This window comes from Phalacrocorax carbo, chromosome 8 (assembly GCF_963921805.1).
Source record: "Phalacrocorax carbo chromosome 8, bPhaCar2.1, whole genome shotgun sequence".
NCBI classification, from domain to species: Eukaryota; Metazoa; Chordata; class Aves; order Suliformes; family Phalacrocoracidae; genus Phalacrocorax; species Phalacrocorax carbo.
Window position 1 is genome coordinate 46,125,739 of NC_087520.1, and position 26,080 is coordinate 46,151,818.

Sequence of the window (26,080 nt, forward strand, 5' to 3'; positions counted from 1 at the left end):
AAGGGGCCAGGAGCTGCTCTGCCCCAGGCCCAGCTGCAGCTGAGCCCCGCGTCCCGCTGTCCCGTGGTGCGGACACAGAGCTGCAGGGCAGGGACCCGCTGGGTGCTGCGTCAGAGCTCTCTCCCTTGGGAGATGCACGCGAGCCTGGCATCAGCCAGTGCCAGTGTCCGAGCGCCAGCGTGCTGCTGTGTTGTCACTCCACCCTCGAGGCAGCCACCGGACCCCTCCTTTGCCATCGAGCTGTGGCGCTTAACACATTCTCCCTCCGATTCCTCTTCTCCTGTCCCCCTCCCACTATACGCTTCACTGAGATTTCAGAATGAAAACCAGGAATCGTCCAGGCATCCAGCTCCCAGTGCTCCGAGTCTCCAGGCATCGAGCATGCTGGGTGCCCTGGCTTAAGTATGAGTAATGATAAATAAGTAAATCACGCAGTGGGCTGTGCTATTCCCTAATGAGCCTGTTTGTCCCAAGCACAGTGCAAAAAACCCTCTTCTCCTTGGCGATAACCTTTCTGCGTATTAACATTATGCATGTATTCATGTGACCTCCTCTGCCTCACCACCACCTCTTCAACTCATTTAAATAAAAATAATTTATGTGGACATTCCTTCAGTCAGGATTTCCCCCCCAATAATATTTCGTTGATGCTGTGCACCCAAATGGGGTCGTTATGCTTTCGCATATCATTAGGGCTTTATAAAGAACAACAGCGACATCTGCATGTGCCGCAGCGCTACAGAGATGGGGGGAAATATACAGAAAACAAACCCCAAATGAGCTCCAAGCTCGTCTGGCTCTGTCTTTCCTCAGTGCCTTCACCACCACCATGGACACAAGTAATTGTACAGTGTAATCACATCACGGCTCATCTGAATATTCATAACCAAGACAAAGACTTGGAGGAGAAGACAAGTGGGGGAGGGAAAGGAGGAGAATTTAAATATAAAACAGCATTTCATTTTGAAGCAAAGTTCTGCATTCAGCTCAAGAGACTGTCTTGATACCAATATTGTCTGTCTGTCTGCTGTTCGACAGCGGTGGGCAGTAGTAGTATCACACATGTAGCCCCCTCCGTGGGGAAAGAAAATAAAGCACAACAACAAACAGCAACAGAACTGCCCCCAGTGAAAGTGATATTTGAAGAGTCGCCAACGGTGGCTAACCAGCTGCTGTTTTTCCAGGAAAGAAACAGTCTATTGAGGGAGCTTTATAAAGACCCCAATTAATATGTTGTGCATGTATAAGATCTACAAAGAGCCCACTGTGTTCCTCCCCCCGCAACCACCACCTTCTCTTCCTGATCAGTGCCAGTGGAGAAGGATCTGAGCTACCAAATAATTGATTAATCACTTCAGCGGTAACAACACCCCTCTCCAAAACAGAGAGAGAAGAAAAACAAACACAAAAAGAGGCAACTGTTTGCTAATTAGTGTGTAAATTACCGCTGGTTCCATCCTTCTTTGTACCTTTAAAAAGAAAAGAAAAGAGTAGAGAAATATAATCCCCATCTTAATGTACATGTTGTCTTCATTTCTTTCGTATTACTCTGATATCCTTTTCTAGTGTTAACCCAGAAGTGTATTGGTTGTCGAAGCTGTGGCTGGCTCTGCCAGTTCGTTCCCCAAAGAGCTCCTACTTCCATTCCACTGGAGCTTATATTCCTTTAAATGTCTAGCGCAGCATCATTTCCCCCTTTCTAATACATCACTCTGCTGGAATTAGAAGAATCCAAGGTTATATCCAACTTCAAAGGTTTCCAAGTCGTCATGATTTTAGTAAAAGTGAAAGACACATCATGGAACAAGTCCCTGGCTTTTGAAGATAGGCATCACAGGGACCTTCCTCCCTCTGTCTCTTCCTCGCTCTCCCTCTCCCCCCAACTTTGTACCTCTCCAGCTCTGAATGTCCCGCGCTAGCGCAGTTTAATGATATGCAAATGAAATATGCATAAAACCATTCTACTGTATGATGATTAAACACTGGAGACATTAACAGCCGACGCTTCACTGTTTGACTATAATAATCTTTCCCGAGCATCCACTTTGATTGCGGAGTTATGGAAACCCATCGCAGTTGGCAGAGAGAGAGTAAGAGAGAGAGAGAAGGAAGGAGAGATGCAGGGACGCATCACCCATCTCTGCATTTATCCCACTCCAGGAGACGTTTCCCCCCCTTTGTACTGCGTTCCTACTGCTGTCTTTTGTAATCCATCCATGCGGTCGCACCAGGGCGATTAACGGGAAAAAAACCCTCTTTTCTCTTAATGTTTCAAAGCTCATTAGCCAAACGATTATTCCTCATTAACAGCGAAAGCTCATTCATTAAAAGAAAAAATATGCCCAAAAGATGCCAGCGCTGTTAATCCCGAGCCCTGTAGCTGGGCTGTAAATCCCATGCTAGTATTTTCCATGCAGAAGGGAAGCGCGCCAATCCACAAAAAAAAAAAACCAAGCAAAAAGAAAACATTTTGTGTGTTTTGTAAAATCCGCAAGAGAGGCAATTAATATTCCCGTTGTATGACTTTATTTTTTTGTCTCTCCCTTTTGTTTCCAGTGCCCTTCCCTGGCTCAGCGCCCGGTGCCAACAGAACACCTTGCAGGATCCTCAGCAGCGCAGACAACGTAAGTAGCCAGCTGTCCCTTGACGCCCTCTTCCAAAAGCCCCAAGCCCTCCGGACCCTGCAGAGCGCCTGTGCGGCTCTTTCCCTCGCTCACCCCTCCGGAGTGCCACCTGGGTTTCACAAGTAACACCTTCCAAATCTCTCTGTCTTCAAGTTTGTGCATGTCTGTGTGGCATCCCTCCTCCTCCTTCACTCCCATAGTGGATCTTGTAAAGGGCTTCAGATCGGCCCCATTCATCTCCCTGGTGATAGCAGTGAATGTAGATAAATCTCTGACTGCCTGCTTGCTGCTGGAGTATGATTTTTATTTTGTCTTCGGTGTATACCTAGGTCAAAAAGTGGGATGTATACTGACGTTGGGTGAGTGTGTGTGTGTGTGTGTCTGTGTCTTTCTCACTCTGTGTCTTTCTCTCTCACCCAAGCACACAAACATACATCTCCCTGCATGTGTGTGCATGTATATTACACGCGTGCACACAAATATATACCCACACACAGACCTATGTGTGTATACACAGAGGTATACACGCATCTCCGTCACGCACACCCCCACGCTCACACATCTAATCTGCAATTATCTGAGGCATTGTGTGCATATGTGTATGTGTGTCCATACGCACACTGTTCTGTGTGCGTATGTGCATACACAGGCATCTCTCGCTACGCCGATAAACATTCCCTCTCCTCCCAGCAGAGGCTGTATGCAGCTGTGATCCTGCCCTATAAGAGCGGTATTCCTTCCTTCCTTCGGCGTGCTATTTGGAGACCTTCGTGCTCCCTTCTCGGAGTCTCTCCCAAGCTGCAGAATTGGCATCTTTCCCTGAGGTTGTCCGAATGGCAAATGGCATCGTCTGTAGCTTGCATTCTTGCAGCTTCTTATGGCATTTCTCTCTCGATGTCGGCTACTCCCTTTTGTTTGTTGTTGACTGGGCTGGGTGTGGTTGGGGTTTTTTTTGGAGTTAATTGTAAACGAACCTGAATGGCAAACACGCCAACAGCTTGCGAAAAAGAAAAAAAGAAAAAAAAAAAAAAAAGCCCCACACAAACGCCTTCTGCTGCGACAGATGCCCATGTTGCCCCTGGCATGGAGAATGGGCACAAGGGGTTTGTTGTTGAGGTTTTCTCTGTTGCTGTTTTTATTGTTCGCATTTCCCTTTTCCCTTTATTTTTAAAGACTCCAAGATGCCGGCCTCGGCTTGGAACGGAGCGGTGTCATGGCGGAGACGACGGCCTTTGTCTCACAGGGTGTGAAAGCATCCGTTGTGCTGGCTCCACTGCGGCAGAATGACGTTTAAAGGGGGGAAAAAGTGCTGAAAGTCCGAGTTGCGCGGCGCTGGCGGGGGAGCCCCCGGCCCCACAGCGGTGTGCGTCCGAGGAAGGGCTTGCAGTGGAGGAGCCTAGTCTGTAATCCTGGCACTCGCGCCTCCGGTTGCTGCCTGCCGTTTGCTCCTGGGGGTCTGGATAATCTCCCTTGGCTTTACCGCACTGTCTGGCCCGCGCACAGGGCCCCCGTAACATATACCCGCTGCCGCGATCGCAGGGAGCTGTGGCGTTGCCACTGAATGGATGGCACTGTGCCAACTCCGCTGCCATCCGCCCTTGCAGCTCTTTTCCTCCCTCCTCCCTCCCGCTCTCCCCTCCTCCTCCTCCTCCTGTCGACTTGACGTTAATTAACACACGGGTTAATTGATTTTAAAAGCTGAAGAATTACAGTTAACTTTTCCCACAGGGTACGGACGCCAGCCGCTTGGCACGGTTCTGCTGCTTGTGCTGGTGCAGGGGGGCAGGGAAGAGCCCGCAGCAAAACCAGCAACTGCGGAGGGATGGACGGACGGTCGTCCGCCTGTTGGAGTGCGGCTGGGGGTGGCTGACGTGCTCCTGCCTCGTCCTCCCGACATGTCACCGCTATATTTTGCTATAAACAATCAAAGCAACCCCTCCCCTCACCTCTCCCACCCACCCTCCTTTCAGAAAAGCGATTTCTCTCAAAGTTTAAGCAGGGAAGCTGTCCCCCCCAAAGGCTTATCACAGCACATAAATGACCAGCCTCTGTGGGGTCTCCCACCGCAGGGCTCCGCACCCCAAGCACCCTGCAACTGCTGAGGTGGGGCATCGGAGCACCGCTGTCTGTTATAGGCTCATCCTGTCTTCCAGGGCTCTTTTTCGTTTCCTTAATTGGCTCAGATATATCGCTTGGGGTGAAGCATCTCAACCAGGGGAAAGTTAGTTCGTTGTAATTACGAGAGAAATAAACCATGTGAGGGCTTTGTTTTTTTGCTTTTGCTCTCCCTCACCCCGATCTCTGCCGCGAGTGAGAGTGACTGACGGTGTGGCTGGGAGGAGACGCAGCGATGCTGGGAACTTGCTGCTTTCACCTTCCTGTGCTTTCATTTTATTTCATTTTGTTTTTTAAAAGCATGAAGCAAGTGAAGCGACGAGAGGAATCCATTATGCAAATCAGGTCACATTTGCATAATGTCTCATGACTGGAATATGCAAATGAGTTGTATAATTTATGAGTGCCAGTGTCTGTCTAAAAGTGTTTCCCAGAATTCATAAAAAGTGAGACGCGGGGAGGGCAGCTGGGCTGGCTGCCCTGCCAGGAGGGCTCTGCGCTTTCTTTTCAAAGTCTTCCTTGAGATCAGCAGCTCAAACGCTCATTAATGAGAAACAAGCGCCCCTTTCCACCCTGTCCCCCTCGGTTTATTTTCCGTCTCTCCCTCTGCCAAGCTCCCACCTGCTCCCTTCGAGCTTCTCCAGGGGGCATTTGGCTGGTGCAGGGGAGCTGGGACTGCGATGGCCGGGCAGTCCCGTGCAGGCTGGCTCAGCCTGGGTCTCGCTCTGGATGTCTCTGGGGCTCTTACCAAGAGCAGAGACCCTGCCTTTCAGGCAAGCGAGCTCCATGGGCACAGTGTGCGTCAGGGAGCTGCGCTGAGACGCTTGCCTCCAACAGGCATGGTGGGATTACTGCTTGTTTGCAGTGTGCTGCATCTAACTTGTGCTCTGAGTCAGAGACCCGCGCCTGACCTTTGGAAGAGCTGCAAGGTCAGTCGGGGGCGGCAGTGCCAGTGGAGACAGACCTTGAGTTTCCTGCCCAGAGCCAGCAGTGTTCAGCTTCAGCACTGAAAAGGTTTCTGGAATATTTGGAAATGCAGGACAGGTATCAAGATTCTTTTTCTTTCCGTTTTTTTTTTTCCCCTTCTCTGCATATTTGGAGATCTTGGAGCACCAGGAGGATGGAGGTAAGCTATTTCACACAGGGACGCCGCTGCTCTGAGCGGTCTGTGCCGGGAGAGGGTAAATAACAACAGGCACTGGCACGTGGAAAGCTGTGGCGTGGCTGTGACTGCGGCGTGGCTCTGGCGCGTGGACCACAGCCTTGCCCGCTCTGGGCAGCGTCCAGCGAGGAGCAGCAGGGTGGGTGAGCCCGGGGGTCGGGGCAGCTCAGCATCAGCCTTCCTCAGCTCTGGGAGGTTCCTGAAAGGGCTTTTGGGCAAGAAAGCGTGATTTGCTTTTCCTGAGAATCTGCTTTTCAATTGTAAAAACCATATGTGTTTCTCTCTTCGGTTTCAAAAAAAAATTTTTTGTGTTAGTTACTGTCTAAACTGATGAATCGCTCACTTGCAATCCATTTCAAAATAATGTGAGTCTTTGTATGGTTTTTTTAGTAGATGCAGGACTTGACTCTGACAGTGGATGTCATACTGAACATCTCCAGTACAAGGAGTAAATTCAAAAATTGTGTTTTTACCTGTTCCTGGTGTGGGAACACAAAAGGACACTCTGCGTTAGGTGACAGGAAGGCGAAACTGCCACACCTTCTGCCTTGGCAGCAAGTGAGAGGCAGCAGCACATCCGGACTCCACAGCGTCTTTTGCTTATGACTGCTCAACTTCGGTACCTTCCTCCTGCGCTGAAGGGAGGCTGTCCCCGTGCTGGTCCTCACCAGTGCGGTTAGCAAAGAGGTAGCTGAGCCTGACCTGGAGCCTGTGCCAGGAAAAGGACTGGATCAGGGCCACCGGGAATAACTGGTGTGTCCGCTGAGGGCAGTGGGAGGCAGGGTGTTTTGTGGGGAGCAGTGGGGCTGCAGCAGCTGGGAGGGGTGAGCTCCATGGGAAAAAGTGGTATGGTAGCCCCAGAGAACACCACGCAGCCGTGGGACCGGTGGCCACGCAGCGTCAGGGCCCTTTTTAACCTCGAGGGGAACCACCCTGCTTTGCTCATCACAAAAGCTCCTGCAAGCTGGAAAGGAGAGGAGAGCATCTGTGTACTTGTTAGGGTGTTTGGTGTAGCATCAGCAGATCCTGCACCGGGACTCGAGCTGGTTCTCCGGCTGGTACCTGTGGTGGGTGGTCTTTCAGGGCTGGCTGGCACCGAGGCCTGGGGTTGTGAGGTGGGAGGAGGACCGCTGTGGCTGTGGAGCAATCTGCAGGCGCTGGAGGGAATTCAGCCTCCGTTTGGGGAGAACACACAGCTCTGTCTGGAGCTCCCCCCTCCATGGACAAGGTGCTGGTCCTGGTGCCCCCTCCCTGCCACTGCTTCTAACCCACATGTCACAAGAATATCAGCAAATGTGGGACAGCAGAAGCAACAGAAGCAACTCCTTTTCTTAGGGTACAGTGCACAGTCAGGTTTCCCTGCTACCTCACTTTCCAAGGCACCAGGCTCCCCGGGACCCCTGTCGTGCCATCCTCCTCTGCCCTTGTGTCCCCAGGGAGAGCTGCCTGCTGGAAGACTCCCTCCCTTCCAGCGGGCAGAGCCTTCTGTCTATGTGTCGCTTGCTGGTGTTTTTAAAGAACCACCAAAACTCATGAACGTTCTCTTGGTTTTGATGCTGCACTGAGGGCTGGTGAATGTCCTGAGCTTTGTATTTAGGGATGAAACAGCTTCTTTGGGGTGGCAGAATAAAAGCTTATCCAGCATATGCACTGAAACTTCCATATCCACCAGACGAGGTTTTCTGGTCTTTGTGGGTCAGGTAACAAGGGGCGGTAGCATGGGGAATCCCTCACACAGTGTCACTCATTTATTGTCTGTGTTTCTGCTGAGGTGGTGTTTTTGTCAGCTGAACAGAGTGTACCTGACAGATCCTTGTTGCTTTTTTCCAGTGTTCTCCTGTGCTTGGCCTCTGTGGTTCGCCAGCTGCGGTGTTGGAAGGATTCCCTGCAGGCCCCTCCTTGAGACTTCCCTGGGCCTTTCTTGGCAGTTCTTGCTTTCCGTACCTCGATGGAGGTAAGCCATCTGAAACACTGACCCAGCAGACTTGTGAGCTGAGGCTTCTCTGCACATGGGGACATCCCCAACAGAGCATAGTTTAGCCAGGTGCCTGCTAACATTACCTGTTGCTGTAATTTCCACCAAGAAGAGTTCCCACATCCAATGTAGGGTCCTTGTTTTAAAGAATCATGTCACCTCTGCACCTTCCATTCCTCAAGTACCAATGCTGGTTTAAGCAATGGGATACAGTAATAGGTAGCCACTGGAACCTCCAGTTCCCTCCTCACCACTCCTGGGTAAGGCACGCAACATCAGGCAATGCTAGCCTGGTTGGGTGTACGCTCCTGAGTTTCCACTCCTACTGGTGTTGAGCTCCATGACGGTGTGGGCTGTTGATGCCAACGTCATGGCCCGCGTTTTGAGCTGCCAGTTTTGTCCCACCCTGTCTCAGTTTTGCACAAGAAGGACGAGGTGCAGGCAGAGGTCTGAGCACTGCTTTCTGAATGGGTCCATGAAGGCACCTGTCTGCCAGCAACAGGCACCAGCCATCAGCATTGCGTTACCAGCCTTGGTACACCTGATGGATGTGCCTGACATTAAGAACAGTTTGTCTGCATGGGGCTTATGGCCTGATGGTTGTAGATAACAACAGTTGTAAGCAAAGTGTGTAAAATCTTTAAATCTTTAACAAATCTCTCATTAATCCCAGCTAAGTAGATTAAAGCTGACTGCAGGCTTTAAAAGGAAGCAAGCTGATCACTTGTAGGACAGAGAAAATATATACAATGAAAAACAGTCAGACAGATAGGCTGTAGTGTGCAGTTCTTTTGTTCCTGGTCTAGATAAAACTAGGATGGCAGTCAGACCACTGGACATGGGTTCAATGGAGCCAACGATTCAATGAGATGAGACCGTACAGCATGATTCTGTACAGCACGATTCAGAAGTATCACAGATGCTACAGGCAGATATTGTCTATGTGCTGCAGACTTGGGAAACGAAGCAGTTCTGTATGAATGGCATCTTCAGAAAAACAAGACAGGAGGCTGAAGGCCCAGATGAAAATCAGGATCCTTCTCAAAGTTCATCCTGACATTAAGGTCCTGAACATCAGAAGGGCCTGTTCATGGCCTCTGGTACTCCCTACAGTGGTCACTGGAACTGGTCTGTATTAGTAGACGTAACCCTGGCAATGAAATGGTTAAATATCTTAGCACGATGAAATTCAGCCAGATACTTACATTTTGCTTCAGTAGCTGAAGGAGTGGATTTTGTAGGATTAGGCTCTTAGCTGGAGCGATTTGGGGTTTCTCTTCCTTAGAACCATGTGTTCCTTTTGTAAACCTGTATTCTGAGGTGTCAAGGCCACAAACATTGCTAGCTGTAGGTGTCACGGGTACAGGTGAAAGCTCCAAAGCAGAGGCCAGGCATATCTTTATCACCTGTCCCTGTTGCAGTTCAGTGCTAGCTCTCAGCTGATGCTCTGCCCTTTGCTCACCTGATTTGCCTGCTCGTACAGCTGTCTGGCTCCTGCTCACCCAGGGCCATAGAGAGTCTGCGGCTCTTTCTCGTGTTTTGTCTCTCCCAGTCCCTTATTTCAGTGGTGCCCCCTTTCTTTGCCAGTTCAGTGATTCTGTTTTCTCTGTATTTGCCTTTGGCTCTTGCCACGGTGCTGTCCCCAGCCCAACAAGGACTAGAAATTTCTGCTCTAGTGTCTATATGTGTGTGTTTCAAAGGCAGCACCATGATGACTGGTGCTAAAAATTGCAGCAGTCCCTCCTGCTTCTGTGGTCATGTCTGAACGGAAGCACTGCTGATGTTCGTTCCTGAAGATTCAGGGTGACAGTCAGGTCAATGGCAGGTTTACTGAGTTTGGTGGTAAGCACGGGAAAACGAGAGATGCAGGATAAATCTTCTGAAGGGACAAATGCTGCTTGACCAGCAAAGCCTGAGCGAGCCTGAGCCCATGAGAGGGAGCTCTTGGCGGTTTCCCCACATCGGCAGGTGGTGTTCTGCTCTTTCAAGAGCAGCTGAAATTTGCGTGTGCTTTGTGAGCAGGGTGGGTGGTCATGTCCCTCTTCTCTGCCTCATCCTGCGAGATGGGCAGAACAGACTTGATACAGGTGATTCAGCCTGGGCCTTCGCGGTGCAGTTAGATCTTCAGTGACAGAAGAAAGCAGCTGGCTGAAGGTTTCAAAGCTGCCATAGCAATCGGTCTCCTAAAACAGCAACACTTTTGGTTTAATAAAGTTGTGCTTTGTCTAATCATGTGGGGAGATGGCTGAAAAACAAGGACAGGAGGGTGCCCTGCTTCTCCCCAGCTCTACCAAAATGATGGGAAATTCCTATTGTCGCTCTCAGGTGATCATAGGATGTTGTACTTAAATGCTGAGATCTGCTCACCTCGCTCCCCAGATAGTCAGCTTCCTCACCCTGCAAACTGCCCAAGGGCGCAATAAGTAGGTTAATGCTTGCTTTAGGGCTAGCCCGAGGGTGAGAGTTCCCTATAGGAACAGCAGAGTTGTGTTTGCTCTGTGTGTGTGCCTGAGTTCATGTACGGGGAAGCCTTCAAGGTGAATGAATACCTACTGCTCCCATGTCATTCTTGTGTGTCCCTTCCTCCTCATTTCTGCCCCAGCAGTGGAAACCTGCATAGCCTTGTGGCCGATTACCCAGCGGTCACTTTGCATAACAGGCCCGCTTATTGTGTTAGTTCTGTGTTCACTGATGCCTTGAGTCGTTCTTTACAATTTGACTCCCATGTTTGGGAGCAAGGGCAAAGAGCAAGGGACAAGGACAGAAAAATAAAAGAAATGCAGAGGGTGGAGATTACATCTCTGGGTATGGTTTGCATGCTGCAAACATGAGCATGCTGCAGCCTGGAGAAACGGCTATTGCTGTGTCTCCTATTTCCAAGGCACAGCCCATGTGCTCTGTTCCCTCACGGTTCTCTGCACTCAGAATCTGGAGAACAAGTCACAGACAGCTGAACATCTTCTGGAAGAGGGTCAAGGCAGCTCGAGGCATCTCTTTGGGGCTTTGAACCGAGGTCGCTCAGGTCAAAGCAGGCAGCACTAATGTAGCTTTCAGTAAACTGATTTCATCTCCTTTGTGTCATCCTCCACCTCCCATTAGGGGAATCCCTCTGCAGTGCTCTCCAGGGCTGAGGAATGGCCCGTATGCCCTGCGTGCACTGCAGCGAGTGCAGCTGCCGGGAGGAGCTACGGGAGAGGCAAACTCAGCTGCCCATCTCAGAGGCTGCTTGCTTGGTTGCTTCGTGCCTTGTGCCTGGAGAGAAGGGCTACCAGCTGCACGAGGCAGAAGCCCCACAGGCCAGACACTTACTGAGATCCAGAAACAAGATCTCTTCTTCATGCTCTGTGTTTGCTCACCACTAGCATCCTGACCCCCTATTTAGACAGGGGGTTACCTAGAGTAGCCTCTTCCATGGTATCTTGTGTTGCTTCATAAAGCCTCTCCTGAAAGAGTGAGATGGGCCTGACTGGCACTGCTTTGAGCCCTTGACCTCTGTGTTCTCCGTGGACCGCTTTTATATCAGGGCAGACTAGCATAGGGAGGAGCAGGTTGTTACATCTTTTTCCCCAGCTGTTTCTTATGAATCTGAATGATGCTCATTTTTAATTTCTGTGAGGACTGTGGCCCTCATGCTGGTGCCTCAGGAGGATGTATGGATATCTCCCTGGACCAGGACTTGCAGCCTGGGTTCAGCTCTCTGCCAGACCAGGCATGGTGAGGCAGACAGGACTAAGATTTTCCTTGGGATGGTGATGTACTATATATTTCAGACTGTTTTGGTTGAGCGAGACTTGTGTGTGATCAGGAGCAGGCCGTTCACTGAAGATCAGAGACTGTTCTGCTGCAAAAAAGGAATGGGACTAGAGATTTAAGCATGTGTGTTCCCATGAGTCTTCTCCATAACCTAGCACACACAGAGCTGATGCCTTGTTGCAGAACCTAGCTCTCAAACACTTTCGGTCTAGCTGCTCAAGCCCTCACTCAACCACCGAGGCCACATCTCAAGTTTCCATTGTACTTTTCCAGTAGTGGTTTCGTTTCTTTTTTACTTCAGCCTTGCTTTACTGGGGCAAATGACAGAGCAACAAGAACTGAGGTTTCAGGTGGTTTTTCAAGTGCAACTTATCTGTTGGTCAAATATTCAACTCAGGTAAGCAAATCACAGCCAGAAAAAGGCAAAAGAAGAGGTACGTTCTGCCCGCTTTCAGGTACCGGGTCTCTGCTCCAAGTGACCTTGAGCTTAGGCAGTCAGTTCAGAGCAGCATAGCTGTTCCCATGCTCAGCTGCTTGATCTGCATATTGAAAGCCCAGTCCTGGAAGAAAGCCTGTGTGATGACACAGTGATGTCACGGGACGTACACTGCCAGCTCCTGAGCGGTGGCGTGTGTGAAGTGGTGGTGTTAGAGCTGGAGATGAGGTTCCCTGATGGGCATCTAGCTGGAGGTAGTCCTAGAGGGAACAAGAAGGTTGTGGTGGGGAAGAGAAGCTCTTGTGGAGGGAGGGAGCTTGGGACAGAGAGGGGAAGCAGAGTGCTGTGCTGTTACAAGTGGGAACGGAGCACTCTTGTTCAAAGCGATGTGAGTAGTCCGTTCTACAGCAGGAGCCAACAGCAGCACTTCTGTCCTGCAAGACTGGATTGTTTCTTTTCTGAAGTGTGCTGGCCTGCACAGCTGTCACACTGGATTGATTCATTCAATATTAACCATTTGCACCCTCAAGTCAGGTCCTTTCATTGTGAGGTTGTGGAAGCCATCAGTGAATACGCTGATGGACGTTTAAATGCAGTAGGTGAGCAGGAAAGGTGCTAACAGAATTCAGACAGGAGCAGCGTGGATTCCGGTGGCACGGGTGGCATGCAGAGCCCAGCACGGCCCGCGGGTGCTCAGACACCACTCTACCATTAACCAGCCAGCTCCACCTGCACGGAAAAGTACCCAGCCAAGTGCAGCAGAAAAAGCTAGACCAAGGCTTCCCACAAAATGTTGAAATGCGTAGTGAATTGTCCTACACTAGAATATTGTCAGACTTTTTAAAATAAAGCAGAGAATGACTCTAAGCACAGGGTGTGAACGTCCACTCGTGCTTCTCAGACATGCATGCAAACACCCAGAAAGTGCCAATATCAACACTTTCGGTAGGTGCAGGTATCTAGGTTGCAGAAATAGGGGCTGCCCAGACCTTCATCCATGCGCAGCAGTTGTCTGCCCCTTCAGAAGAGATTCAAAGAAATCCTGTGGATTTTTCAGTGATTTAGCCTTAGATCTTCTGTTTATATTTGTATAACTAAGAATTTTCTATTTGCTCTGTGGTTTGTTCTTCTTTGATGCTTATCTGAAGCATCATCCATATTTAAACTTGAATTGTCTTTAAAAATGCATTATTTAACTGGTGTGAAATCGTGTCTAAACATTCATATCTTCATTTAAGAGGCATGTATTGATTGATTACCAAATTAAGCTACTCTGAACCCAAATTAAGAGTTTGCACTAGATTTTGCAACAGTTGCATTAAACCTTTTTAAACTGATTTTTAAGTAATGCTGTTTTTACTTTAGACAAGGCTTTGATTTCAGTTCTGCTTTTTTTTCTTCCTAGCTTCTCCCTTTTTCTGCAGTGTCACTGGCACCTTGCTCCTGTTCTGCTCTCCACTTTCCTGACTATCAGTAGCATGTACTTGCAGGTCCTCTCTCCTCCTTCCTTGCAATCTGCGGAGTCTGTTTTTCTCCCCTGCGGAGGGCACAGGGGTTATTAAGGAAATGACAGGTTTACCTGTGTCTCCCAAAGTGCATGATAAGGAAGGCGCTAAGCGGGAGTGACTGCAAAATTCAGGAGCTATTGCTGGGCATCTTTTCCAGCAGCCGCCGTCACTCAGGCAGGCGTGTGTGTGGCTGCCATTGAGGCACGGGGGCTGAAAGCGGGGCGCCCGCAGGCGTCGGGTGTCGGGCTGGCCAGGGCAGGGAGCTCGGGGCAGGGATGGGAGTGCAGCCGAGCTCATTCGGGGGACTTTTGTCACACCTCGCCTATCAGGTTGCCCTCTTTTTCTCTTACTGCCAGACTAATTCCAAAAAAGGAAAACAAACCAAAATATGTTAGTGATTTTGAATTGCAAATCTGGGTGTTCAAAAGGCATGAAATGAGAAATTTAAGGTGCTTACTGCAACATGAATCCATCCATGTTGGACATGAGTAGCATTTCCTATTTCTGCTCAGAGTCCTAAACGCATATCTCAGTTAAAACAGATGTCTGAGCAGCTGTGGCTGGAGAAAAGAGGGTTAGGGGGGAAAACAGGGAGGGGTTTGCTATGTCCGTTATTACGGACTTTGTCTGTAGCAAGGTAAAGTTAAATATGTGCCTAGAACTATATATTCCAAGTTAATTTACTATTTTAATTTTAATGTTTGAAGCTCCTGTGTTTAATTTCTGTGTAAATACTAACTTGTGTTGTCACATAAAGGTAGTATTGACATTTTCCATTAAAATTTTATCTTTTTGGTTGCTTGCCACTTCTTTACCCACTTTAAACCTGGAATTTTCTACATTCATTTTTGTCTTGACATTATTTTTCGTTAATATTTCTGGAAAAAACCAGTTTTGCCAAGAATTATTTTAACAGGAAAAATATACAACTTGTTCAAGATTTTGGGGGGAATTTATAGATTTTTCCTTGAAAAAAAACGAAAGCCTCTGTGCTTCAATGGAAAGATTTCGGTATTCACGCCAGAAATATTTTAGCGGTGTGCTGCACCTTGCCTTTAGAATTAGCCGTAACCGTGACGCTTCTCACCCTCCAGCCCCGCTAGGAGTGCCTGGGATGCTCTCCCAGCCCGGCTGCCCGTGCCCTGTCCCGGTGCGAGCGCGCTAGTCCCACGCCGCGGCCGCATTCCCGAACTGCACAACCCGGCGCGGTGGCGCAAGCTCCCCTCAGCCTCCTCGTGCGTACGCCTGACCCCGCTGCTCGGCGACGGCGTGCTGCGGGCACGCTTACTGCCCTGTGAATGGATCAAAGCGAGGCAAAGATGGTTGCTGTCTGTGGGATTTCTCACCCAGCTGTTGTGGAAGCCTGGAAGTGTTGAAGGAATGACAGGCAGTGGCCTGGGAGTTGTCTCAGTGGGGAACTGCTTTTAGCGACAGGTACGGCCGTGGGTTTGTTATGCTACTGGCGACAGTGGGCGAGCCAGGACTCTCCTAGACAGCTCTAATTGTCCTTACCTTCAAAGTTTTCGGCTTGGAACGTGATTCTATTTCTTTGTAGAATTGCTGAGCGCTCACAGTTTTGCTTGAAATGTACGAAATGCTATAAAGTTGTTAAGGGCTTCACAAATGAGAACTAGACACCTCGCATCAAGCACCTAAAATAAGAGGGCACATCTAGTGCTTGAATCTCTCTCTGCCTCGGTTCTGTGTTTGTAAAGTGTGGACAATAAAACTTTTTCCTCGCAGGGGTGCTGAGCCTAGGTAATGCTCCTGGAGAATTTAGATAATGATAAATGCCATAGAAATTCCCAGAGGGAGATTAATAACAACGTTCTGTGCAAGGTTTGAAAGTGTGCATTAAATGCAAGTTGGAGCCACACACTAAGTTGTGAGAGAGAGAAGGAAATACTGACTGATTGCCTCTTCTGTGCACGTTACCTACCTTGCGAATGAGTAAGTCCAGGACAGTATAGGACCGTTTATTGGAGACCATATCATACGCTTGTACAGAAGGGTCCAGATTATGCTGGCAACCTTAATTCTGTCACATCCAGTGTTCTAATGGTGTCTTGTAGTTGTAGTATTTTTCTAAAATAGTTCTACTGCAGGCACTTTTTTAAAATTAAGGAATCACATCTGTTCTCATGCATGTTTCTGTACTTAGTCTATCTAATGAAAACTGCAAGGGTTAGGCGTTCTTTGAAAGCATTCCTCAATAGTAAATGTTAACGGAGACACCAGAGCATTCTCCTACCTATTAATCTGCAGATAATAGAAGGTCCATTTCTTAAGTACACACAGAAAAGGAGAAGAAGAAATACTGGCTATGACACAAAATGGATTGTCTTCCTCCATGCCCTTGTAACCTAGGGCATGTAGAGCAGGCTGCCAGCCATTGCTTTACAGATTTAAAAGTGCCGGAATCTCTCAGTTCTTTAGCAGGTTGCCTGATGGATTGGTGAGTAATGTACTTGAAGAGTGCATTACTAAGCCCCAGACTAATGGCTAGCTCTTGCCCATGGCTTTTGCTATAGATCATTCATCGTGCTATTCATAAGCTCTCTGCCAGTCTGTGTCTGGCACTTGTGCTGCTGCTGCTGCTAACACCATTTGCCTGATGAATTTTCAGAAGGCGAGTGGAAAACAAGAAGAAAAGAGTGAGTCACAGTTCTCCAGCAGTTCTCCTCATGCTCTTTTGGAGGACATGGTAAAGGATAAGGTGATGGACATGATACTCACTCACCCAGCATTACTGACACAGCAGCCTGTAGAAAACGTCTGGGGTTTCTGTGCACCACAGGGCACCTTCCTATCGCTTTCTGAGGAATTTGTGCCTGGGAACTTTGCTTTCCTAGGAAGACTGATGTTACAGGCCACGGCCAGATAGAAAGGGGAAGAATAGGTGACTGGGCTGCCGAGTATGGCTCTTTGAAAAGGAACTAGTTAGTTTCTGACACGTGCTCTGGTGTGCTAGAAAGAGATGCCTAGATGTAGTTATCAAGATTTGGCTGTTGTGGGAGTTCAGTAAGGTCAATCCAATCTTCACAGCAAAGGCCATCTCCAGGGCTGCTTCTGGGCTGGCTTTGGTGGACAGGGCAGATGTGTTCAGAGATGAACGAGTTGCCCTGCATCCAGTCCCCACCTGGTTTTGCAGGTTTTCCTCTTCCATTGATACTAGTGGGACTGCAGGGATGCTGTCCAGGAGTTGTGGCTCCCTGGTGTAGCTGAGACTAGCTGGACCCCTCGCTGCTCCTTTCACTTGGATCGCTGCACAGCCGTGAGAAAAGAGCAATCCAGTCTACTATTGATTTAAACTGGTGACCCATCCCACTCCCAGTTGTTTGAGTGATCCAGGACCCTTTCTGATTCCCAAGTCCAGTCTGGTAGCTTTGCCAACAGAGAAGGTTTAAGCCTTGCTCTGCTATTCTGTGCTCTTTGGCGTTGTATTTTTTCAAGAAGTTTCTTAAAAATAAACTTCTGCAGTTCTTTATTAACATATTCCTGATGAGCTTATGGAAAGAGTGAAGCCTTCATCCTAAGGAGTTTCCTCTACAGCAGTCATAGTAAAGATTGCTGCTAAAACTAGACAGCAGACCAAAACTGTAAAAACTATGCAGACAAGGAAAGTTCTTCCGTTCCAGTAGTCCTATGGAACTAGAAATAGCCCAAACTGAGCAAGAAACACTCAATTTTCTAATTATTCCATGAGTTAGGAATGCTGTACCTTTTGAGGGGATAGTAGTAATGACATCAATGTACTTGGGGTGCTAGATATTATATTCTTTTAGAGAAAGACCTCTTTTTACCAGGGCTGCTATTCTTTATGTGCTTCAGATAGAGCTTGGGCACCTTTTCAATGCCCCAAGCAGGAAGCAAATTCTGTTTCTTTGTATTATTCACATTAATTCTACAATCAAAAGTCTGAGGGTATTTTGCATACAGAAACAGGTGGAGGATGCGGGGGGTTGCAGACAAAGACAGTGCTGCTAAAAAGGAGTATGCCGTAAAACCAGAAATTCCCAGTGAGTATTGTCAGTTGGTTTATTTGCATGCTCTCTTGGAAGGTGTTTCTGGTAATAAGGCGTCATCGGTCTATTATTTCCCATGACCAATCTTTCTCTTTCTCAATCTGCCTATATAAAACCTTATAGTGGCCTATATTTAACTGGGAATATCCTCTGCTTGTTTCCTATCTTCTAGCTCGAGTTTTCTTTTTTAACAAGCACAACAGCATCCTGCTCTGTCTTCAAAGAGGAAATTAATTCCGTCCGCAAAAGGGTCAAGTGCTAGAAAGTGCATAGCAATGCAGTTTGCATGGCAGGATCCAGGAGATATGATGCTAATAAGATTCTAAGATGAGAACAGCAGACTGGCTCTGGGGATTCAGATGAAGGGTTCTGTAAATTTTAAAAGAAATGGTCTCCAAAAACTAATGATGTCTGCTTTCCAATTCATTAATAATGTGGAGCAGGGAGATGGGAGTGAGGAGCAGGCCATGCTTTGAAATATCAAAATGTAACAGGGAAAAAAACAGTGAGAGCTCATCTCATCGGGGTCATAAAGCTGGGAGAAACAGGCATGCTGCAGGGGAACGTAGTGTCAGTGCCTAGAGGGAAGGAAATTGCACTGTATGTTCTGCTATGTGTAATTTATGCACAGACTCCTCGCCAATGTTGATGTAAAATTTCTACAGTGAAAAAGATGTTGCTGTACTGACAGAGCTTTTTCAGTGTTCTTGTTTAAGGTGACTTACTACACAGGATGTCTGATGGATTTTAAAAACATATCTGAATTGTCTTAGCATATTTACAAATGACTCTTGGTAAACCTTCCCCTTCACCTTTTTGCATTGCATGCACGAAACTGAGTAACAAGAACCTGAACCTTGTTTGTAGTTAATAGTGGAAGAAAACCCCTCAGGCAAAGCCTAATGAACCAAGAGCAATTCTGAGCTTTCCTCTGTAATATCTGGAGAGACTGTGCCTTTCCAAGGGCTGCCTGGACGCATCGTGTGACCTTGCTGCTTTACATCATGAAAATTTCCCATTACTGGTATAGTGTGTGCATGGAGGTGCTATTGTGCAGTTATTATGCTAGAGTCTCCCCTTATTCGTGCAGAGTTTGCAGCTAATAGAAAATGTCTGTGCTTGAGCGGTTTCCAGAGTGAGAAGGTGTGCAGCAGGAGGATTTAGCGCTGACTTTTATTTTGACAAAGCTATTATGATTTGCAGAGTGAGGTTAAGGTTTTCCTCCTATCTTCTCCTTTTATCTGTGTGATATTTTCTCATCTCACCTCCAAACCTCCCGCCAGCAAAGGCTGGTGAGGTTCTGGGGAGCAGCCTGTGCCGCAGAGCTGCACCGCCGTCTGAAGCTCTTTGGAGCCAGCCCAGGGACTGCTGGCGGGGCAGCGCTCGGCCGCAGAGGGCCCAGCCAGGGGCGCAGGGCACGGGCTGGAAGCTGCTGCTGCCGCTTCCTTGGGAACCAGCAGCGGCATGCTCCGGCTGTACCTGCGCGCTCCAGGTGCAGCGAGGGGCGCCTGCCACAGCCCCTGCGCTGCCCCTCTCGTCCCCGGCACTCTGTTTGGTCCGGGCGCTTGACAGAGCATTTTCTAACCCCAGTAAGACTGGTCTCTTGTCTTTGCTGCACTGCGCTGCCCTGAAGCTTTTTTTCTTGTGGCCTGGTTTCACAGTCTGCAGGTCCCATCTGTTTTCTTGAGCCTGCGTCACATTATCTCAGCAGCAAGTCATGCTCAAGACAAGTAATATCTCTTGGGTACAGGAGCAGGGCTTCAAAGCAGTGTTTGGTACGTGGCAGTGTGTGCTTGGGGTACCCTGTCCACTCAGAAGGGTTGTTTTCATGAGGGCTTCTGCTGAGCTGCAGAATCAGGTGGCTCAGCTGAGTGTCTGGGATATGGTGGGTGATTTTCGGGGCACAGCTCATGAAGTCTGGCCAGGAGGCTGGAGCTGAGTTTTGTTTTCTTGCTAAAGCCAGAGCCATAGAGGTGGATGAAGTGGGGCTCTGCGTCATGTCTGCAACATGTTCATGAAGCAGGTTTCTCTTATAGCGTTTATAAATGCTGGGTATTTTTTAATCAGGATACCGTGGCGTCCTCAATATTGACAGGTGTGCCTCAGTTGTCCCTAGGGCAAACCATGAATGCATTGGCACCGACTTCAAAAGCCACAGCCTTCACCTGTGGTTTTTTCTGCATGTTCGTGGTCTCCAGTGAATCAGCCTGACTTTACAGGCGTTCCCATGAACTGCAGGGATGATAGAGCCATGTGTATCAAATCTTCTGCTTTCCTCATATTTGTGTCTCAAATGTTTCCTTGGAGAGCTGGGGAATTTGTTTCCTCGGGAAATCTCAAGATAGATTGATAAGAATTTTCCTGAAGGTTTTCCAGTGAAGTTCCTGCTTGTTATTCAGTTTCTCAGCACAAGGTTACAGACTGACTCGCCTGCAGCCACATAGTTGGTCAGCGGAGCAGGCAAGAGCTCGCAGCTGCTTCAGTGGAGGTACAGTTGTGTGCATCAGGACTGTCTTGTGGCTTCAGTAAAGATGCAAAAAACAGCTGGTACATGGAGGTCTTTTTTGTTCATGTTCTTCACCTGGCCACTTAGCAACCGAGTTGATTCTTGTGTCAATGGTCTTCCAGCAGAAATCATTCTGCTTGGAGCTTGGCAATAGCACCACTGTAGCCACCAGGACCTTGCCATGAGCAGTTATATTTTTAAGGTCTTTGCTTGTGGTGAAAGGGAAATGAGCCAGCATTCCAGAGTAAAATATAAAAATTTCATAAACTCAAATTTCCTGAGTTCTGTGCCCCAGGTAGACTAACTGATGTGTGATGACCACCCAAAAAAGAAGTTTGCATTCCTTTCTGATTTGCCTCAGTTTGCTGCTGACTGCTTTTTTCAAACTTTTATCTGAAAGATTTTAAAAACCCCAGGTTTTGCTGGAGGAGAAAAAAAAAAAGCCAGGAAGTTTTCTCTGTTCAAAACCTAAAGCTTCTGCTCTAATTTGGGAGCCTACTGCTGGACATGTTTTCCAGTCTTCCTGAGTGACCCACATCTGCTGTCCCCATCAAGCTGCAAAAGCCCGCAGAACTGCAAAATGAGACATCTAAATAACTGCAAAATGAGGCATCTGAATTTCTGCAAATCTGTGAATGAGATGTCTTCTATAATCATGGCATCCAGGCTTGAAACAGCCTGTGGAGTACTTTTGAAATACAGTACGAAATGCTAGAAGCCGATGAGCTCTCTGATATTCTGGATGTTGTACTGGAACTTGCTCCCCAAGTGAGAAGCCCAGGTCTTTGTCCCTGTGCTGTGGTTTCCAGTGCTGCACACTAGCTTTGTGCTTGCAGTAACAGTTAAGGTTGCCTGCATTCCTTGAGCTTGCAGAAAAGGTAGACAGAGATATTGCAAATAATACCCGTGATTCTACTGGCCCATAACACCCTGCTTAGGGAGAGCTGCAGTTGTGTTTCTCATCCTGTAGCTACTGTTTGCAGTCTGAAAGCTCTCATGGAAGAATCATCCTCAGCAATCCTGAATAAACCGTCCTGAACATTTTAAAATGGCATCTTTAATTAGAGGAGACATTTCTGAGTTTGTGGTGCTGTCACACCAGTGACATCACCTGTAGTTCTGCCGTAGCACAAACCAGGCTGACTCTGGCTCACACCCTTGCTGAGCTGTCAGAAGAGACGCTCTGCTCTGCGCTTAGGCTTTTGATTTACCTCGGACACGCAAGTTGTTGCAAACGTCAAGGTTAGGGGATCATCAGCTGTTTGCCTCCCCGTAAGAAGAGAGCTTCTGTGCCCTTTTGCTGGGACTTAGCTCTTTGGAGCATGAGACGTTTCAGCAGTTGCCTCAGCTGTACCTACATAGAAAGCAAGTTCTTCCTGCATGGCTTGAGGGTGACAGAAAAGCAGGGCTACAAGGAGCACATGAGGAGCTCCCTGTCCATCCTTATACCCTCAAATGTGGTACTCCTGACAGGTGTGGTGTATGATCTAGTCTTGAAGGCTTCTGAGGATGGAGACCTCACAGACTTGCAGCCAAGACAATGAAATCCAATTCAAACTATGCTTTCCTCAAAAGCTTTTTTCTTAATCATAGAATGTCCTGAGCCAGGAGGGACCCACAGGGACCATCGAGTCCAGCTCCTGTCCCTGCACAGGACACCCCAAATTCACACCGTGTCTCTGAGGGCCTTGTCCAAGCGTTTCTGGAATATCGCCAGGCTGGTGCCGTGATGCCTCCCTGGGGAGCCTGTGCCAGGGCTCCACCACCCTCTGGGGGAAGAACCTCCTAATGCCCAGCCTAACCCTCCCCTGGCACATCTCCCTGCCGTTCCCTCGGGGCCTGGCGTTGGGCACCAGAGGGCAGAGACCAGCCCTGCCCCTCCTCCTCCCCTCGGGAGGGGGCTGCAGAGCGCCATGAGGCTGCCCTCTAACCTCTCACCTAATGTAATTTAAGACCATTACTATTTGTGCTTTTTCTCACTGGCATGGGGATAGGATTACATTTTTGCTGTTTGCAGGAGTCATGTTTTTATTTGTTTGACGAGATGATTCCTCCAGTTGTTCTTTCTTCTAGCTAAATCATTTGAACTCCTTCACTCCTCCCTTAGGCATCACATTTCCAGATCTCAGTTCATTCACACTGTTCACCTCTGCGATTTATCCAGCTGCTCCACTAATCCTTTGAAGTGCAGTTCCCCAAATCGGACACCATGCTTCAGCTGGGGATCAAGCATGTGGATGACTTCACATGTCTTGCAGCCTACGTCCTGTTCATGCATCCAATATAACACCTTCCTTTTATACAACAGTGCAATATCGCTGGCTTGTGTTCATATGGGTCCGCAGTAGTACCAGCCCCATCTCAGTAAGCTCCTACTTAGCAACTGTTGATACTCTGTACATGCAGCAGTGATTCCTGCCTGTGTAGACCTTGCACTCATCTCTATTGAATTTCACTTTATTCTCCCAGCTCATTTCTCCAGTTTATAAGGTTTTAAATCCCATCTTCCAATAATCTTGCAGTTCCACCTAGATTTGTCATTTGCAAGTGTAACTAACATTCTCTTTTCTGTCACCTACACCATTAATAGTCCCCAGCACAAAAAAGAGCAAGCCCTTCAAAGCTCTAGGTACATCCTTCCATTTTGACAATGAATCATTGGTAACTACTCGTGTGATGGGGCTCTTCAACAAGCTTTGTACCTAAGTTACCTGTGTACTTTATCTAATAGTAGTTTTATCTAGATCTTGTTTCTTTAGCTTGCTTAAAAGAAGACTATGTGAGACAGCATCAGAAACTTTTATAAGGTCAAGATACGTGACATCTGTTGCATCTTCTCTATCTACAACCTTTTACCATTTTGTGGAAGGAACTTAGATTAGAGAAGATTTGATCTTGTCAAATCCATGTTGGTTGTTACCCATCCCCTTGTTATCTTTCAGGTGCTTACAAATTGTTTAATTGCAGGTTTTCCAGAAACTGGAGCTAAGCTGATTCTCTGACTTCTTTTTCCTCTACCCCCTTTTTATAGACGGATACTATGTTTGCCATTTGTCAGTCTTCCAGTAGTTTGTGGGGTCTTAAATGCTATTACACTGATTCAGTCAATCTTTTACATACACGACACTGAGATTCCATAGACCCAGATAGGTTGAAAATATCCAACTTATGACTGCCTGTCATACCTGTTTGAGTCTGAAATCCTGCCTCTTTGTCCTTGGTATTAACTGTGATAGCCATCTTTTTGCTGTTGACCTTTCAGATGAGACTGGAATGAGATGCTATGAAAGACTGGTCGTCTTAGCATCACATGTCAATAATTGTACTGTTCTGTGGAGGAGCACACCAACTCTTTTCTTAGTCCTTCGAGTAAATACATACCTGCCACTTTTTATTTCCCTTGTTGGTTGCACCTCATGTTGTATCTTCCTATTTTTTCCCTCTACTTACTCCTGCTTTCATACTTGTCTCTAGAAATTTGATTGTTTCCTGTTTGTGTTTGCAGACACTGTGGAGCTCATGGTTTAGCTGAGTTCATTTCACACGACATTCGTAGCACTTCCTTTGCACAATGCCTTGAACCGGTGCAGTCAACAGCATTCTTCCGAAGAACTGTCCTTCAGTCGCATGAGGCATTATACCAAGTCTTCGTTAAACCCATTCTATTGTATTATTTAGCATGAATTAAGAATTAGAATCAGAAAATCACAGAATACTAGAGGTTGGAAAGGAATTCAGGTGGTCTCCAGTCCAACCTCCTGCTCAAATAGGGCTAACCTCAAAGTTAGATAAGGTTGCTCAGGGTCTTGTTCAGGTGAGTTTTCATCATGAAACCTCCTTAAGGGACTCTGAGATAGTGAGTCAGGTGCAGGAGAAGTGCTTGCTGGAGACCACAGCACAGTCCCAGGGGCAGCACCTCCCTGTCAGACAGTTACTGTCCTGACTTGCTGGGTTCCTCTTTGTACACAGCCTGTCTTTCATCATCTTTTTTCTGGGCTTCCCCTCACTTACATGAGAGTTCATCTGCATGTCAATGAAGAGCGTAGTTATTTTACAGCTTCTGCCCCCCCTTCCTCAGCATCCAGGGCTTTGTAATCCCAACTGATGCTTATGGGAGCTGCAGAGGTCCATCACTTCTGAAAACCAGACCCTGCCCCTGTCACTCCAGAGTGTGCCCAATAACCTGGACTTCATGTGTCATCATCTGATATGCTGGTTGGAGATCAGGGATGCTGCAGTAAGAGGAGATGAGTGGAGGGAGGAACATGTCTACGCCCTTCATATAGTGAGTCAGGATGCAGGAATGTCAGGATGTAGGAGCTGCTTGCTTGTAGATTTCTTGTTTCATCACAAAACCTTGAATTTTCAGCTGAGGAGGGAATTCAGACATCTGCCAGAGGGATTATGTCTTAGCAGTATTCAGCTGTTGCCTTATGATCCTTTTTCCACTCCTTTTCACGCATGCAGTGTCTCCCCAGCAGTTCCTTCTCTAGCACTTCACACCAAGCAGAGCTGATTATTCCTCGTGACGGGTGTAAAAATGCCTGGATCCATGGCAGCCCTACTGCAGAAAGTCTCTTGTGGAGAGGGAGTTCTTGTTTCAGATAACAAGCCAGATTTCTGTGGAAATCTGTACTAGACCGACCTGTCAACAGGCCGACGTGCTGAGGGGTGAGCCATGGGCCAGTCAGCACGTGGATGCTGGCGCCTGTGCTGCTCTTGCAGCTGTATCTGGAGATGGGGGTTTATCCCCTCTCTTTCCCTGTCTCTCAATCCAATCTACTGCAGACACTTTTGAAAATCTAATTACACAACATTTCATACTATGAATTGCTAATATGTGAGAGAGACATCTACAAAGATCTTGATAAATAACAGCGGAATGAAATGCACTGTTTCTTTCTGCTCATAATTCCTGCGCTCTTCTTCCTCCCGCGTTTTCACGTACATCTCAGATTCGCTTTGCTGAGCTGGTTCCTGCTGGTACTGCCCTCCACAAACCTCCCACCACTGTGCAGTGCTTCCTGCACGAGGGAGAGACGTTAGCTCTTCCAGGCAGTGCCGATGCTTTTGTTGGGTCTTTCCTTTGAAGCTTGGTCAAAACTGTCAACTCTCCCAAGCCAGTCCAGGAGAAGAGCGTTACAGGAGCAGGATTACTAGGTGGAGGTAACCAGGGGGAGGAACAACAGGTTTCGCAACAGGACAGCAGTGTCACGGATCCCTCTGGGACAGGAGCCAGCCATCGTACTAGGCTACGCTGAGTCCCAGTGTGGCTTTGCGCGAGACACTGAAACCCTTCTGGAGCTCAGTTTCCCCATTTGAGAGAACAGTGGTAGTTTGTGTGTGCCCCACCGGGCTGGCAGAACTGTGCTCTGCAGCACCCCGACCTTTGGGTCCTCCACCTGGCCACTGGTGTCCAGGGCACCGCTGCTGCTCCGGAGGCCACTGCGGCATGTGCCAGGCACGGCCTGCTTCAGGTGCCCTGCAGAGCCCCGGGAGGCGGATCAGCTGCCAGGCACCAGGGCCCCTTGCGCGGGGCTGAGGCACGGCTCCCCAGAGCGACAGCCGCGCCAGGACCAGCCAGGTGATCCAGCCCCATCTGGGAGTGCGGATACAGCAGCGTCCGTCTCCGTTACAGATCCTAGATAGGCTGTGGATTCCACAGAAGGGCTCTGTTCTTATGACAGATACCCAAAGGCAGATTTTCTTTTAATTAAATATGAAAATCTATAATGCAGTCAGCATGATGCCTCTTGAAATGTTTATTTTTATACCCCATTTATTTGCTTTTGTTCTCAACATATGCTTTCATTATGAGGGAGATTTTTATACTGACCATCTGTGCATTACAAATGAATTTCAGATAGGACTGAAGGACTTGGGAAGCAGGATAGAGGTCAGTTTACTTTTTTAATATCTGAGTGGAAGTGAGTGTCATTTGCAGTTGTGGAATAAACACACCAACTAGTCTTTTTC

The 26,080-nt window shown here is 48.0% G+C and overlaps 1 long non-coding RNA gene across 9 annotated transcripts in view; it reads left to right on the forward strand.

The window, feature by feature from the left end:
• LOC135314850 (uncharacterized) overlaps positions 1-26,080 on the forward strand; it is a 125,268-nt gene that overhangs the window by 78,134 nt on the left and 21,054 nt on the right. For 2 of the 9 annotated variants that reach the window (XR_010374326.1, XR_010374327.1), the window contains exons 3-4: positions 2,557-2,624; positions 3,318-7,855. This is a non-coding gene — a long non-coding RNA (uncharacterized LOC135314850). Of the gene's footprint in view, positions 1-2,556; positions 2,625-3,314; positions 7,856-26,080 lie in introns of all 9 variants that reach the window. The other 7 variants (XR_010374333.1, XR_010374330.1, XR_010374332.1 and 4 more) reach the window with 7 other exon arrangements.